The sequence below is a fragment of the Ochlerotatus camptorhynchus genome, unplaced genomic scaffold (genome assembly GCF_037179485.1).
Source record: "Ochlerotatus camptorhynchus isolate MF236.1 unplaced genomic scaffold, CSIRO-AGI_Acam_v1.1 ptg000216l, whole genome shotgun sequence".
NCBI lineage: Eukaryota > Metazoa > Arthropoda > Insecta > Diptera > Culicidae > Ochlerotatus > Ochlerotatus camptorhynchus.
In genome coordinates this window covers 111680-129186 of record NW_027040706.1, presented here as the reverse complement: position 1 = coordinate 129186, position 17507 = coordinate 111680, and the positions used below count along the sequence as shown (strand labels likewise).

At 38.6% G+C, this 17507-nt stretch overlaps 1 protein-coding gene across 3 annotated transcripts in view; it reads right to left on the bottom strand.

Annotated features, from left to right (window-relative positions):
• The window catches only part of LOC135703604 (cell growth regulator with RING finger domain protein 1-like), a 118765-nt gene extending 101968 nt beyond the window's left edge, over window positions 1–16797 (bottom strand). The window contains exon 1 of one of the 3 annotated variants that reach the window (XM_065224872.1): window positions 16708–16797. The gene's annotated coding sequence lies outside the window, so the exon portion shown is untranslated. Of the gene's footprint in view, window positions 1–16693 lie in introns of all 3 variants that reach the window. The other 2 variants (XM_065224873.1, XM_065224871.1) reach the window with 2 other exon arrangements.
• Between the last annotated feature and the right edge of the window lie 710 nt (window positions 16798–17507).

Sequence of the window (17507 nt, the reverse complement as noted above, 5' to 3'; positions counted from 1 at the left end):
TTACCCCAACACATTTTAAATATTTAAAAAAAAAAAGTGGCATACATTTTCCTCAACCCACTACACTGCGTCCTAGCAAGAAGTAGGGTCGTCTTTTTTCACGCTCCGTTAATTTGAAAGTTTCGCTTGATGTAAATTATATTTTTTTCGCGCTTAGTGATTCCTGGCATAATTTCCGGTAAATGAATCAAATAGTGAGTTTTTGATTCCATTGCTATTGCAGGGAAGCCAACCGCAAATCAAAGGAAACGACTCTCTTTCAGATGCATTTTGCAAGCGGGATGGAAAGAATTGATCGGAATAGATAGAAGGACAAACAAGGATATTCAGGATGTCAGGAATAGAACAAAAAAAATCTGATTTTTTGTTTGTTTCTGTGGATGAGAATGCGGATTTGAGAATAAAATGGATGTGGGATGAGGATGGATGCAAAAAATCCGTAAGACCCTTGCCGTCCTGACTGTGAAGGCTCAGTCGATAGAGTCAGTCTTGCTCTCACAGTTAACCATCAAACAGGTCTAAGTAGATGGGGAAAAAGGCGGTACCACCTAGATCGGTCACTGTGGTCACTCCCAGCTAAAAGCCAAGGACCGCTGCAAGCCAACAACAGTGACGAAGGAAAAAAAAAACGCTTGACTCACGTGTTTGAAGTCGGGCGAACAACAGAAAAACCGCAACCATCAGTGAGAAGAGGTGAAGGAAAAGGTCAGACCAATGAATTTGAATTCTTTATTTCTCTGCTGACCCCATGATTTCCGCACAAATTTTGCATCAATTAAGTATGCTGGGAAACCACGACTTTTCCTGCTCCAGGGCATCTTAGTGAAGGTTTCAAAAGAAAATAAATCAAATAAATTTGATAATTTCATAGTTATATCTTCTACCGTTTATGAGTTATGACCAACCCAATGGCAGGCGCGTAGGCAACATGTTATACGGTGACATCGGGCCCAGCACAGCAAAATAAATGATTTGAGCCCGGGACATGCCTACTGTCAAACGCTGCTGTCACTGGCCTGGTTATGACCGAAAAACCAATGGCCAGCGACGCGCCATTCTAAGAAAATCATAAAACAAACAAGAACACGATAATTTTCATAGCTTTCCTATGGTGGCGTTTGGCCGGCCGTTAGTTTCTCGGTCATAACTCAAAAACGGTATAGTACCATGAAACTTTTACCATTATATATTTTTTTATGGATTGCTGAGATAATTTCTTTATCATTTCTCTAAAAATAATACAATACAGTAATACAATACGGTACTTGGTTCAAGAGTTACGAATTTTCACAATACGTGATGTCCGGGAAAATCTGAAAACTTCAACTAAATTTTTTGTTAATATAACTCAACTATACACTCTACCTATTGGCAAAGATTCATAAAAATCTGAGAACCTTCCAAAACCGGTCCGAAAAAGTAATAAAACTCCTATAGCAAAAATTATGCAAATTTTAATACAAATCGTAGAAGATCGCGTTTGAACGATTCGTCCTTTGGCGTGGAAATGCTCGTAAATGAAGTTATATTTTTATGTTCTTAAATTATGAAGCTCCCATTTCCCCTACTGTCACCATAACTTGATTTTTCATAAACCATAAGCTCTGGAATGTTAATTGGTTGTCTTTGGCCTCTGAAGTATTTGAACTGCAAACAAATCTGAGAAGGTATGCCATAGATTGTCATATAGCAAACATAACTGTACCAGGCCGACGACGGACAACAACGGCAAATAAAGGAAGTGCATCTCGCATATGGACATACATACTAACTCAACCAAGAAAAGTGGCGAGAATCTTTCCTTGTTTGCTGACGAATGATAATGAATATCACTTCTGATGCTATTGACTCAGATCTAAATTCCTGAGTAAATTAGCAAAGAAACGTGTGAACATTGTTGGAGGTATCCATTAGGAGTTCAATGGATATGTGTCGCCGGGTTTATATTTTGAGTGTTTTCTTTGCGTTTTGGAATTATGTACTACCTTATTCTTTTTTGAAATTTATATTTATACTGTCTAAGTATGGTCTTCCATTCGATTCATTCAAAGTTTCTTTTTTTCCCTGGCTTTGACCCTCCCACACGGGCTTTCGCCTGCTCTTAACTTAATGTGCTTGAAGCACAAGGTTTCTTTTTCTCCCTGGCTTTGACACTCTTACATCTTTCGCCTGCTTTCAACTTAGGCTCTGAACCATTTGGTGGATTATTTTAACTTTTGGTTAAAATTTGACAGATGAAAAGTTATCGATTAACCCTGCTATCCGAGCGTGGTTACTTCTGACAGACAAGAAGTTAAATTTTGACGACCGTGGCTCGAAAACCGGTCGATCGACAGCACGGGAATTTTCGAACATAAGAAATAACTTTCGAAATGTCACTTTTAACCACGAGTTAAATTTAACTCGGCAAATGGTGCACAGCCTTAGTGTTCTTGAAGCACTTCCACAATTATTAATTGAGAGCTTTCAATGCCAACGAATGCATGGATTTGTACTTTGTGTGATGCTCTATGCACTGGAAAGTCAAGAACATTTCCAACTCGGAAGATGTTTTAAACCGAACCGGGAATCGAACCTGCCGTCTCCGGCTTGGTAATACCCGTGTCTTAACTAACTAGGCTATCTGAGGCCCCAGGCTGTAGGCTATATTACTTACAGGAAAAATATATTAGGCGGCGTCCATAAATTACGTTACGCTTATGTTCCATAAATTATGGGAGGGGGAATCATATATATCGTTACAAATTGTTACATAGGGGATTGGGTAAGTAAAGCTTTACGTTACACAGCAAAACATAATTTTTAATGTTACATCCAAGAGGATGCACTTCAATCATGTCGAAAATCTCATGTAATTTTTATGGCCACAAAAATAGACGTAACGAAAAGCAGCGTAATGTCAGCTCATGCACTGAATTAGCACTTTTTGCCAAGTAATATTACGCCATATTTTCAACATCCACCATCCACTGTGATATGATATTAAAATTTTTTTTTCGCTGTGTATGAAAGAACGAGCAGTGGTGAAAAGAAGGAAAAATATTGATAATGCAATAAAAGCTTTCAGTGTCTGTCAGTGTCTGTCAGTGTAACTACGGATGGGGATAGCAAAACCAACTATACAATCTGCAATAAACTTTTAAACCGATTGATTCAACATGAGCTTGTAAAAAATGGAATCTTAATACCCAGTGTCATAAACCATAACAACATTATTATTCCAAAGGACTAAGCTTGTTTGTAAGAAATAATATTTTAATCTATTTTCTTAAGAGATCTGTGTGCATTATTATATTGTATTACCTCTTTGGACCATTCGACCATTTGTCAATTTGACCATTAATCTCTCTTCTAATTATTCGACATGTTGTCCTTTTTTGAGCCATTCGACCTTTTGTCTGTTCGAACTTTAGGCCATTTTGTTCCCCTTCTCATCATTCGAACTTTTGACCCCATTCGCATAATTTGACATTTTGACCCGATTCTCATCATTCTATCTTTTGTTCATTCGAACTTTTGTACCTTCGACCTTTTGTCCTTTCAACCATTTGTCATTCGACATTTTGTCATTCGACATTTTGACATTCGACATTTCGTCATTCGACATTTCGTCATTCGACATTTCGTCATTCGACATTTCGTCATTCGACATTTCATCATTCGACATTTCTTCATTCGACATTTCTTCATTCGACATTTCGTCATTCTTAAAAATGTCATCATTTGACATTTTGTCTTTTGATGATTTATCCCACAACCGTATATATCCCCTAGATAAAAATGAAACTTCAACTTGCAGAATCGAAACCTACGTAACTAAAAACATTATACGATCATGCTGGAGGTCACAATTTGCTATTTTAGCTGTAAGGAGTAATCGCGATGAGTGAGTACTATTCGTTATAGGTAATCACTAATTGTGACACTCTGAAAGCGAAATTGATACGTTTTATGTGTCATACAGAAACTTTACCTCCTCTTCTTGCATCATACATATAAAAAATATTATTATAATATTTCATAGTTTCATAATTTTGAAAAGCAGCATTTTAGCTGTAATGAGCATTTTAAGCCTATACACATTTTCCTCTTGTTGTTACCTGACTCATAGTGCATACTTAGAAATTATTATCGACTTTGGTAATTTTACCGAATTTTGCACAGCTCAACGAAGTTGGGGCGAATGTTCGGTAAAAATCAGGCATTTCAATTCATTAGATTCCAGGCTTTAAAACAAAGAAAACTTCACCACAATTCAAGCAAGTTTGACAGTGTTTTTAAAATAATATTAAGTGAAATAGCTTATGAAATGAGGGTAAAAAATGACCGAAGTCGGTAATAATTTGTAGGTGTGTATATACTGTATCCGCGAGATCATATATTCGTTATGAGTTACGTAACACAGTGCAGCTTTGCTAAAGATATTTTTTTAGCAAAACATCAACAATTCGTGACTTGTCCGTGGTTGAAATTTGAACTCGTGACTTTGGGGTGAGAGTTATAGATGCTAACCACTACGCCGGGATCGCACTCTTGTATGTATTTTGCTATACCTTATACATGGCCGGTCACAACTTCTGAAACCCCCTCAAATGCTACGTCATTTATGCATGTTCCGATCGGTATGTACCTTATTTTATTTGAAACATTCAAAATCCAAAGAAGCTGATTTGTGGACAACACTGTGTTGCTTGCCCAACAAACAATTACAAGTAGCAGACCATGTAACCTTTGTTTACATGTGCTAACTTGTATCGATATAAACTTTGACAGTATATTTTTGGATACTTAAGCATAAGTTTGCTCTAAAGTGGACAGAAAACGGGCACCACACGGTAAATGCTTTGGTTTTGCATTTCTCGTACACCAAGCAATACCGAAAGGAGACATTCCAGGCCAAATAACAAAAATATAATGAATTTTAAACTCGACCTTCTCAGATCTGCATGAAATTTTGCATAATTGTTTGCTATGGGCAATCATTCGCATTTGTGCTAAAGTTCACTTATAATTGAAATGGCATCTGAAGAAAAGTGGACCCGTAAGCAGAGGCACTTACGCGAAATCCACGGGAATTTAAGAATCTCCTTCCAACAAATCGAATAACGCAATTCGCAATACTAATTAAGCTTCCTAAATCTACTAAATCCCCGAATCCCTGATTCCTGATAAGGAATCCTACAGGATGGTTTTGTCAAGAAGGGTGCGTCAATCTCACTGAAACTGCCGGAGTACAATTCACACCACCACAATCGAATCGGTACGATAAAGAAAATGAGAGTGTTTATTCCCTCCTAGACTCCGGATGTCAACCATACCATCGTCCAGTTCCAGTTTGAATTATACCCTGATGGTCCCTTCCAGCCCAGTATTTATTCACATCCAAGACTCACCGTAGAAAGCTCTTTGGAGCCCCATAACGTGAGTATATCACCTTTTCGTGATATGTTACGGCAGGTCCAAGGAACAAATCTTAGTCCTTGTTACTTTTTATGCCTTGTTGATAGTGACAAGACTCAGCTTTGTCTACCGAGGATGATCTTGAAATAAGGAAAAAATTAGCTAGTTAGTGTACATCTATGTGATTCCTAATCTTCTATTCGTTGTTCTCTAGTTTGAAGTGTTTAAGACTAGGATTCTGATGCAATGTCATTATAGGTATCATTCCTTAATTTTGTTGCTAAGGAATCCAATTTTAACTGACAAAGGGACGCGCCTTTCAATTAGAGTCTGATCCTTGCAATAAATGCAAGAATGACAACTGTGAAAAAAATCGAATACTTCATCATTTCTCAATAGTGATTGAGTAATACGACATGCACTAAACTAAGGACACGAGATATACTACAATAGATCAAATTACTGGTCGCAGTGGTGTTAGGTCCCGAACAGAGAAAAAAAGCTCTTTGAAAGCCCTTGATCTCCTCAACCCAGTCCCGCCTGCAGACATCGTACAGTCGTCTCGGTCCTGTGGTTGATGGATGCAAAGGGGTCTTCCAAACAGCTTACCCAGGCAAGTATATTTTTAATATTGGAAATACTCTGCGTGACGATTCTTCCTACAACCTCAGCCACTCCGTGGAATTCACGATTAACATCGACTCTCAACTTGATAACTCAGCTGTACCCGAAAATTGACGCATCGTGTAAGGCACTAGGGAAGCTCCTAATCTCTCTGACCCGGTCCTGCCATTTGCTGCTTGCGTTCACCTCAGTGGTCTCGGTCCTGTGGTCGCCTGCTTTATCAGGCAAGTACAGCGTGAATACATAAGTTTCACTTCCTGACGTGAACTCACATTGCAGCGGCTTCGTACGTTCGTCGGATGATTCATACTCAGCTACCAGCACCAGTAAAATTTTGATTTACTACCAAAATTTCGGTGGTATGAATTCCAGTGTTAATGAATTCCAGTGTTAGTGTTATGACGTTGCTGTATTGACAGAGACGTGGCTCGATGGACGCACCTTATCTAGACAGTTATTCTCTGATCATTATCAGGTCTTCCGTTGCGACCGCAATGCAACAACAGCCACAAGTCCCTCGGCGGAGGTGTGTTAATCGCTCTTAACTTAAAACTCAAAGTAAGAATGATCGAGAACGCTATTGTATGTGGGATTGTATCGAACAGATCTGGATTGAAGTGAAACTGGCCGATCATATGCTTTTCCTGTGTGCCGTATACATCCCTATCGATCGTACCTACGATTATGCGCTCATACGTTCTCATGCGCGGTTGGTTATGGCCGGTCTCGAAAAAGCTTCTGCAGTGGATGAAGTGATTATTTTCGGAGATTTCAATCTTCCGGGAGTTGCATCAACCGGTGGAAACTAACGATTTTAAATTGGCTCACTACTTGACTACCCTAATAAAAAATAACCATAAACGAACGATAACCCAAATCATTGAACTATTTCACAAATGGTTTGGATGATACCCAGAACACGTCGTTAAGCAAATTAACCATACAATTTTTAGTAGGGTAGCCTATTGGTCCCAAGCAAATCGATTAACGCACCCCATTCTAGTCGAAATTCTAGTACTTCACAATGTTTGTTTTGATTCGCTATGAAAGTTTGATAGATAAAAAAGGGGGGTTTCGCGGATTTTCCTATGTTTCGAGGGGTGAATAGATTAGCTTGGGACCGAAAATAGTACCATAGCTGAGCCAAAAAGCTGAGCACGTTTCTTCGGAACCTACTAGTCTTAGAGTTACCTCTATGGTTGCATGGCGCCCGTTCTGTAGCGGTTTTCTCCATCCTGACCTAGAATATTTGGTTCTGCACGCTGAAGCTACTGAACTTATAAACAACTACAGTGCAGCTACGCTAGTGCAAATCAACAACGTCGTAATCGAAAACAACCGGACGCTGGATTTTTGCTTTATCACTCAACGTGATTGTGCCCCTCCATTATCTGCTGCACTAGTTCCACTGGTGAAGGATACCGCTCATCACCCTGCTTTAGAGATTACCTTGGAGGAACGTCGCATCATCAAATCCACAGTTAGTCTCTACTGTTACCTACAATTTCCGGATAGCCGATCACAATAGTATCGATGACAAGATCGCTGAAGTCTTATCAAGCATCGATTGGGAAGCTGTGTTCGATAGCACCGACGTGGAAATTGCCGCACGGACTTTTTCTAATGTTTTGTCATACTTTATCGATAGGCATGTAACAAAAACGGTGCATCGATATCGAGATCGTCATCTGTGGCAAACGAAAAGTCTTCGTAAGATGAAATCTGTGGTAGTGAATTTGAATATACATGTTTGTGTGTAGAGTGCGAAGGGGTCCGCGTTGTTCTGCAGCAAAAGTGTGGTCCTACTTAGCTCGGCGTCGTGTACGGTTCACTTTGCTTATCTTATCAGTTCTCTGGAGTTATCTACCACAAGATGGCGACGAGGACGGTGAATCCTCTGTAGTGCAGTGATAGAAAAAATCGTTTCGTGGAAGAAAAATATTACCACAGAAATAAAAGTGATTTCCGTATTTCATTAGAATATCTGAAGCTTGGCAGGTAATGATTTGAAAATCCATTGTTGGTCAAAGGAAAAAAAATGGAATGAAAAAAAAGTGTGCTTTTATGCCAGAACCTGCGTTGGAAAATTTCTGCATAATTAAGCCTCGGCTTGTTGAATAACCTTGATAAACGGAGTTATATGCTATAGAAGAATATTTCGAAGCATAGGAAACGGGTTGTGCATGTAGGGCGTAAGGTGAAGGTTTAATTATAAATTAATGTATGGTTCAATTAGAATTGCTCAAATTGGTTCGAAATTGATTTGGTGCTATAGCCGCCATATTGAAAAAAAAATCTGAAGCGAGCCAGGCGAGGTTGGCTGTATGTCTGTGTTTATACATATACATAATCAAATTCAACATGTGTTCATACAGTGAATAACCAGAAAGAACAAGAGAGAAGAGAACAACGAATCAGTGTGAGAGTATCGAATAAAAAAAAACAGTGAGAAGAGTGAGAATGATGAGAATGTTTGTAGCAATGAGATATTTATAAGCTTGGATAAAATGGTGAGAGGTTCTTGTCAATCCTAAACATGAGAAGGAAATTAAATGAGATTTTTGTGTGTGTCTATTCAATTTCGACTAATATGCTTATATTAGTGTGTGACAATATGAAAATTAAATAAATATAAAATGAGTTTATGTGTGAACAAATAGTGGTGTCTATATGAAGCGAACGAGTATGAAAAAATCATCCTATCGTGGAAAACGAACGTGAGTGCCATTCGTATTAAAACAAAACTTCAAAGGACAGCCCTATGGGGATGTAAACAATGGTGACGTAGGACTTCGTGGTCTTATATAATAAATCTTATTTGTTAACTGCAGCAGGAGCTTGTGTTTTGTGTAGGAATAGGAATTTGAGCGGGGTTCTCTCTGTTTATACTCTTTAGTATGACGCGTTTTACATAGATGGCCCACAGTGACTCACGAAGAGCTACTGATTCCGATTAATAGCGGTGCGGCTTCTGCCTCCTTCTATGGATGCTCATTTGGGCTGCAGCTCGCTGCTTGCAGAGAGGCTTTCATTGTGTACTGGAGAACACCACCACTCACCACACGGTGATTGAATAAACACCGTTTGGTAAGACCGGATGGAAACAAACTATGAAATCTGTGTTAGGGAAATTGCTTTTCGCAGGCAATCGGTGATAATTTTAATCATCATAGCAACCGTTGCACATTCTTGCAATTTTCAATAGTGACATTTTGAAAAATGATAGTTTTAATTTTGACAGATTTGTAGAAAAAAATCCTATCGATTGGCGTTTTAAGAATTAAAATCCATCATCTCTGGATCAAAATCAGACCACTTTCATGCCGCGACCGACATTGGTTTTTGAAATCACACCCCCAATGTTGCCTTAATGTATAGTATTTTGCAGACCTTCCGAAAAATTACTTTTTGGACGGGATCATGAAGTCGGAAAATCGCTGGAATAAGTGTATCGAGCTAAAAGGCGAGGCGGACGACTCTATCTACGATGCAAAAACCATTGTGTTTTGTTGTGACTAGCTGCGCGCACGCTGAGTAGATAGAAAGAAGATTGATGACGATTCTGAAGATTTCCTGCAAAAAGATGATGCGCGATGCAAGTAGATGCGAGAAATGAAAGAAGATTTTTCGAAGATTTATTCACTAGTGTGAGATTTATTGAGCATCTAGAATTGAGATTTAGATGTGTCGCCCCCTCGCTAGAAGGGGACTATATTGAATTAAAAAAAAAAAACATTCCAAACGAGGTTACTTTAAACCCACCTAGTATGTTGTTTGGAATGAGGGTGACACGCTTGGCATAGATGGCCCACAGCGACTCACGAAGAGCTACTGATTCCGATCAATAGCGGTGCGGCTTCTTCCTCTTTCTATGGACGCTTATGTGGGCTGCAGCTCACTACTTGCAGGCAGCCTTTCGTTGTGTACTGGAGAAAAATTTTCAACGCCACGCACCGAAAGCACTGCTGCGACTGCAGCTAATGAAGGGACACCACCACACATGGTGATTGGAACTGAATCCGATCAGCGGTTGAAGCTAGCCTTGATAGCTAGCTGCTTGCGGGGAGCCTTTTGTTGTGTACTGGAGAACACCACGGGATGGAATTCAACTTTGAAATCTATGTTAGGGAAATCGTTTTTCGCAGGCAATCAGTGATAATTTTAACTATCAAAACAACAGTTGCACATTCGTGCGATTTTCGATGGTTACATTTTGAAAAATGGTAAAGTCTTAAATTTAACAATTGCGTAGAAATATACCTGACCGATTGGTGATAAAATTATTAAAATTGATCCAGGGGCAACTGAGTTATTAACGTTCAAAATCTTTCATAATTTTGTTACATGTTCCATTTTAGGTTTTCACAAAGTGTACCCCCATATAGAAATCAATAATAAGGAGGTAATAATGGTTGGATTGAATAAGAAAAATCTAGAAAGAATGAGTTAAATGAGTATTCTAAATGAAAAACTTCTATTCGATTTTCGCTCTTGGATGTTGCGAAGACAAAGGCAGATTATAGGCCCATAGGTAACACAAAGGTGTATGTTGAATGTGAAAATGTATGTTGATTGTTGATATTGATGCCTATAGATAACACAATAGTGTAAGTTAAATGTGGATATTAATGTTGATGTTTATGACAATTAAATTGCTCTTGAATGTTGCGACAATGAGATAGTAAAGGGTGTCCACGACGAAATTGCCACACACAAAATTGATTCGCAAAATTCGAGTTTTCATCCGATTGCCATCAAATTTTCAGGGATTGAGAAATAACTATTAAACTTCATTTTACCATTTTACTCGTATTTTATTTACAGTCCATACGCAAATGCCCGCACCTTGGCCTTAACCCCGGCCATAAGATTCTGCACAACCTGTGAATCAACCGTTTTTTGCATGTAAACCCATACTTTTTTCAGTTCCTCGACTGTCTTCACTACCTTAGGTCGTTTAAGAAGGTGCTGCTTCATAATCGCCCAGTACTTCTCGATGGGGCGGAGCTCCGGAGTGTTGGGAGGGTTGAACATTTTCGGCACGAAATTGACCTTATTGTCCGCATACCACTTCAGCACGTCCTTGGAGTAGTGGCATGAGGCCAAATCCGGCCAGAAGATTGTTGGGACGTTGTGGGCCTTCAGGAGAGGAAGCAGCCGCTTCTGGAGGCACTCTTTTATGTACACCTGTCCGTTCATCGTATCCTGGGTCACGAAAGGTGCACTCCGCTTCCCGCATGTGCAGATGGCTTGCCAAACCAGGAATTTCTTCGCAAATTTGGACATCTTCTGAGTGCGGACATGCTCCGGAACGCTGAACTTATCCTTGGCCGTGAAAAACAGGTTGCCGGGGATCTGTTTGAAGTCGGCCTTCACATATGTTTCGTCGTCCATGATGCAGCATTCAACTTTCGTCAGCATGTTGAGGTACAACTTCCTGGCACGGGTTTTGGCGGACTTGTTCTGCTTCTCGTCGCGATTAGGGGCCTTTTGTACCTTGAACGTTCGAGGTCCAGCCTTAGTTTTGGCCTTCTGGACAAAACTTCGGCTTAGGTGCAGCTTCTTAGCCACATCCCTAACGGAGGCGTTTGGATTTCGGTTGAAGGCCCCAACTACGCGGTTGTGATTTTTGGTGTTGTACGGAATACTTTTTCCTTCACTTCTGGGCTTCCGATCGGTGGTCAACCGTTCCTCGAACCGCTTAATCACTCGCGACACCGTGGAATTCGCGATTCCCAACGTTTTAGCGATGGAACGATGCGAGAGATCCTTGTTCTCGTGATGAATGCGCAAGATTATATCACGCACGAGCTGTTCTTTCGACTCCATTTCCGCGAGTTTTGATCACAGGACTTTAAAACTTGCAGGATGTAAATAATGCACTATGAACTAAATCCACCCAAATTTTCATTTAATTCTACCCAACGGTTAAAAAGTTAGAGCAATTTCATAGTGTGGCAATTTCATCGTGGACACCCTTTATAGTATCATAGAGGTAACTCTAAGACTAGAAGGTCCCGAAATAACATGCTCAACTTTTTGGCTCAGCTCTGGTACTCTCTTCGGTCCCAAGCTAATCGATTCACCCCTCGAAACATAGGAAAAACCAATAACCCCTCATTTTATCTGTCAAACTTTCATAGCTAATCAAAACAAACATTGTGTAGTACTAGAATTTCGACTAGAATGGGATACGTTAATTTAAAGTGATCAGACGTCCCGGATTCTGCAGGACAGTCCCGGATTTATCCTACATGTCCCGCATTTACAAGTGTCCCGGAAAACGTCCCGGATTACCAAATGTCCCGGAAAACGTCCCGCATTTGAAAAGTGATTATAAAATGAAAATTAGTGCACTCTTATTTATTTTCAATTCCACCAGATAGAGCGCGCATCATTTTAAATCCATTTCTTAAGGGTTCGACTAATACTGAAGGGTATGAAATGACATTTCAAGAAAAAGGAACAAAATGAATCGGAACAACAACAATAACAACAACAACAAAACTTTTGTCAACTACTGCACACTGCATCATTCCCATACATTCGAAGTGACTGGCCCTCTGGATGTGGATGATGTCAAAAACAACAAAACATGATTAATTCAAAACCTTTAGTTTCGTATTGATTGTTGATAGTATGTTGATGTCAATAAGTCAAATAAAAAAAATATTAAGTAATAAATAAAAATCATAAGAAGTTAAAGTTGTTGCTGGACGCTCTTGGATGTTACACGAATAAAAAGAGTTGTTGATAATGTTAGGTTATGGCTCTTAAATGTTCCGGTAGAGAATAATAAAGGAATTTCTAATGAATTTTGGATGAGAACAGTGAGAACGAAGGTCAGTAAGTAATTCTGAGAAGATTCCGGTATGAAATTGCCTACAAATAAAAAAAAATGGATTTGTATAGTGCTACAATTCAATGCAAATGCTTCTACTTAAATGTGCTGTGTATTGATATTATTGACAGATCCAGCAAATATGAATGAACCTCGGAATGAACCTGATATGAGTAAAGGTGGTGCTAACGCGTCGATAGTTCAACAGAATTTATCGTTCTTTAGTCCGGCATCTGCCACATTTTTAATACAAACATCTCCCACAATCCGAGATCCGAAATGCGTGGGGATCATGGATTCGATGGTTTGAAACAATCATGGCAGCAGCGAGTATCACAGATGGTCCTTGCCGTAAAATGCAGTTACTTGATATGAGAGGCCTTGAGCTCTAGAGTGCCTTTTATGGTTTTCCTGGATGTGAAAATGATGATCCAACAAAGGACCCGTGCATTTTAACGAAAGAGAGATTGACACAATATTTCTCACCGAAGCTCCATGACAGCTTCGAGAGATTTCTGTTTTGGTCTATGATACCTGGTGATAGTGAAAGCATAGACAAATTTGCTCTCAGGGTGCAATATAGGGGAAATGGATGTAATGTCGGCCTAAATGCCCCTAATTTGGGCCCATACATAAATTCAGCAATCGACTAAATTTTCAATAGTGACCAAAAATATCCATTAGTACCGTCTCAATGACGCGTTCATCTAGATAACATTGATAAATAGCAGATTTTTAGCAATGGGCCCAATCTTAGATCCATAGGCCAACATTAGAGCCATTTCCCCTACATCTGAAGATTTACGTCAGAAGCTGTTAGAGAAAAAACACTTGACCCTCGATGAAGCAATTAGAATAATCAATGCCTACCAATCAGTAAGGTACCAGTCAGCAAAAATGAACCCGAAATCGGTTGGAAGCTCACTAAACCGTCCCTACGAACCTGTAGGAAGTACAATCAACCGACTCTACGAAAGTTCTTCTAAGACATTCGGAGCAAAGTCACGATGCTTGCGTTGTGGGTACAGTCGTTATAGAGAAGCTGAACATTGTTGCAGAAGAGTTGGCCACTTTCAATCTGTTTGCAAGACTATAAGAACACAACTAATACTGTAAGTATTGTTTTCATTTATCAATAGCAAACTCAAACCTTTATTTTTTTATTTTATGCAATATGATTCACATTTGATCGAAAACGCAAAGCATTGATCGTAGATAATCAGGGTCCGTCACACCCGGCAAAGTATTCCAGGCCTGTTTACAAAATCTATGAACATAATGATGAATCAAAATCTGAAGATCTTTCAGTGTACAATGTGGGAAATTCCGATGAATTGATAACATGTTGCATTGGGGAGTTGATATTACCATGATTATTGATTCAGGACCCAAGAATAGCTTGATCGATGATACTACATGGGAACTTATGAAACTGAGAGGTGTAAAGATACACAATGAAAGATTCGATCACGAAAAACGGTTTCTCGCATACGGTCGTGTTCCGTTGAAACTAATTACCGTTTTCGACACCGACCTGGAAATAAATGACACAGGAAAGCTAATAAAAATGAGTGCTTTCTTCTACATTATCGAAAAAGAGCAGCAACCATTGTTGGGGAAAATAACTGCGCAGGAAATTGGAGTACTTAAAATTGGATTGTGACCACCCTGTCAGTCGAATAGATATGGTCAAAGAACCATTCCCCAAAATGAAAGGCATTACGTTGAGTCTGCCTATTGATAGAATGGTTCCACCAGTTATCCAGCCTCTTCGTCGATGTTCTATTCCGCTTTTGCAACAGGTTGAATCTAAACTGAACAAACTGTTGCAGTTAGATATCATCGAAAAAGTTAAGCAACCAACTTCGTGGGTTTCCCCTCTGGTTCCGATACTTAAAGTCTTTTATCACTTCGAGACTATTACCTTGAAGAAATATGCCAGCTCTTCGGAATCCCGGTTGATGAAGCTTTCAGGCTGAAATCGTCTCACAATCCCGGACTAGACGGAATACCGTCCGTTTTCCTGAAGGAACGGCCTCTGAGTCATCTCTTTGGATTGTCTTTGAGCTCAGAAATCATCCCGATCTGCTGGAAGAACGCAAAAATGTATCCAGTTCATAAGAAAGGGGACAGGAAGTATGTAGACAACTACCGCGGATTCATTCGCTACTCACTTTGGCGACTACTGTGGCGTAATACTTTTAATCTGCCTCCTATGAGGAACGTTGTTCATTAATACACTTAGAACCTCTCAACACTCGTCTCGACACTCTAAGAGCTATGTTTATCGCTGATGTTCTGCAGAATCGAATTGATTTGCCAGCTTTATTGGAACAAATAAACATCAATGTGCAGCCTAGGTCCTTGAGAAACAACCAGATGCTTCGATTACCACTTATTAGAACTAACTACGGCTTGCATAGCGCTATCATCGGTCTTCATAGATTATTCAACCGAGTTGCATCTGTGTTTGACTTTCACATGTCACGTGAGTTACCGCGACGAAAATTTACCGCTCTATTTTCTTGGAGAACAAATCTTAACGAGTAGTTTTTAGATTTTACTATATGTTTTATTATGTACATGACAGTCAGTAGTATAAATTAACCATCATTGGGGCCACGAGCAGTTGTTGCAGAAATAAAATAAAATAATGAAAATTTATGTACGGGAGAAATGAAATATATCAAAACATTAAATATGTAATAATCAAAATAAATTTATGATATTCTGCAATGAAAATAATAAATATTTTACATACAATAAGGTGCAGCTTAGAGCAAACTAGAATACGCTTATTTTAGATAAAATATATTAAACCTACATAATAAATACATGGTAGAAGTTGGTAAAATTAATGCATTTTTTTAAATCCAGGGTTGAACTGTTGACTGAATTAAAAAAACAAAATTACAAGCTATCAGAACGCCCAACAACGCATAATTGGAACATCATACCCAACCGATGATGGAAACGGTTGAAAAAGATAAGTTTTCTTCCTGATTCATAAACATTTTACAATGAAATAATTACGTTAATCAAGCTTACTCGTTCATTGTTCAGGACAAATTTAGTGATGCACCAAATATTACGCCGGCCACCGGTGGGAAATGGCCGAATATCAGTTAAGTTAACATTTGGATGCAAACGCACTAAATATTTGATGGATCACTAGTTAAAGGTATATGAAAGTGATCCAAATTTCGCTAATAATAAAAGTATTATTTTTGAGCTTAACATATTAAAATTTATTTCATCTAATTGAATGCCTTGATGCAACGTAAGAAGTGGATAAACCTCTTTGAATTAACCATTCAGCATTTTGTCGGGCTAAAAGAGGTGCAAAATCTTCATATATTTTCACATATAGCATTATTTTCAATAAACATTATCTTTTTGAAACTATTTGTATGGATCACATAAAACCAACTATTTGTATTATTATATCAATTCAGTAAATTTGTATGCTTATCTCAAGAGTATTCGGGAAGTGCGATCCTAACAAACAATTTCAGCTTTAGACTATATTATACAGGCAACAATTAGCTATATATATATGCAATTTTTTCCAGTATAAGCTTATGTGCATCTAAAATTGTTAGTTGGGATGTCCCTACAATATTAATCGGGTGGACAGGGTTGTCTACATAAAGTGAAATATATTTTTAGAGTCCTACTACATATATCTGAAACTACTGATAGATAATAACTGCTACCGACAATAAACTACGGATCAACTTTTTTCAAAGGTTTGTTATCAGATGTGTGATATTAATTTATTTCATCAACATACCTGCCAACATTTTAACCAGAAATCACTTTACTTACAGTTTAAATTTTACCTTTTCTTGAAGTAGTTTAACATTAAACACTGTTATTGATACACATCTATTTAGCTCACAAATGTCATAATAATTAAAATTGCGTTTTGACTGCTTTGCCGATGACTAACAGTGTCCGATCAGCTGCGAAAATTGTAAACGCAAAAAACATATTGTATAAAGCTCAAACAGATTTGACATGTTTTGACTTTTCTGTAGGTTGTTATCACATATTGGAATAAGGATGATTGAAAGGTAGACTAAATCAACTCTTTGCAAATATGTGTATGTAAGAAGTTTCCTAAGTTTGAAGTCCAGGCCATTCTAGTCATTCAGTGAGACGATCAGTTATGCATACGCTCTGGACATGAGTATGAGTAGCTGTTCGTAATGTGTAATGTATTTGCTTCTCCACCTACACGTAGAACTTTGAACTAAAGCTGATGAAATGTCATTGTTGATAACATTTGAATCACCCGTTTTAATGCTTCGATACAAATATAATGCAATGCATGAAATTAATAACATATTTCAATCCAATTCAATGCAATTCTTGCATAGCAAACCAAATTTAAATTATAAACGCTTTTTTTTTACTATAGTCACTTAGAGTGTTATTGGGTCTTGACTTGTCCGGGGGTGAGTGTATGTGTAACAGTTTACAAATACTTACATCGATTGCATTTTTATTTTACACGAAGACGCTTAAAGCTGACTAAAATAATAACCCCATTATCGGTTATGGTGTTGTGTTGTTTCTGTCTTCTGTCAAACTGTGCTGTGCGCTTAGCGAGAAATTCGTATATGTTGCCGTGGTAAGG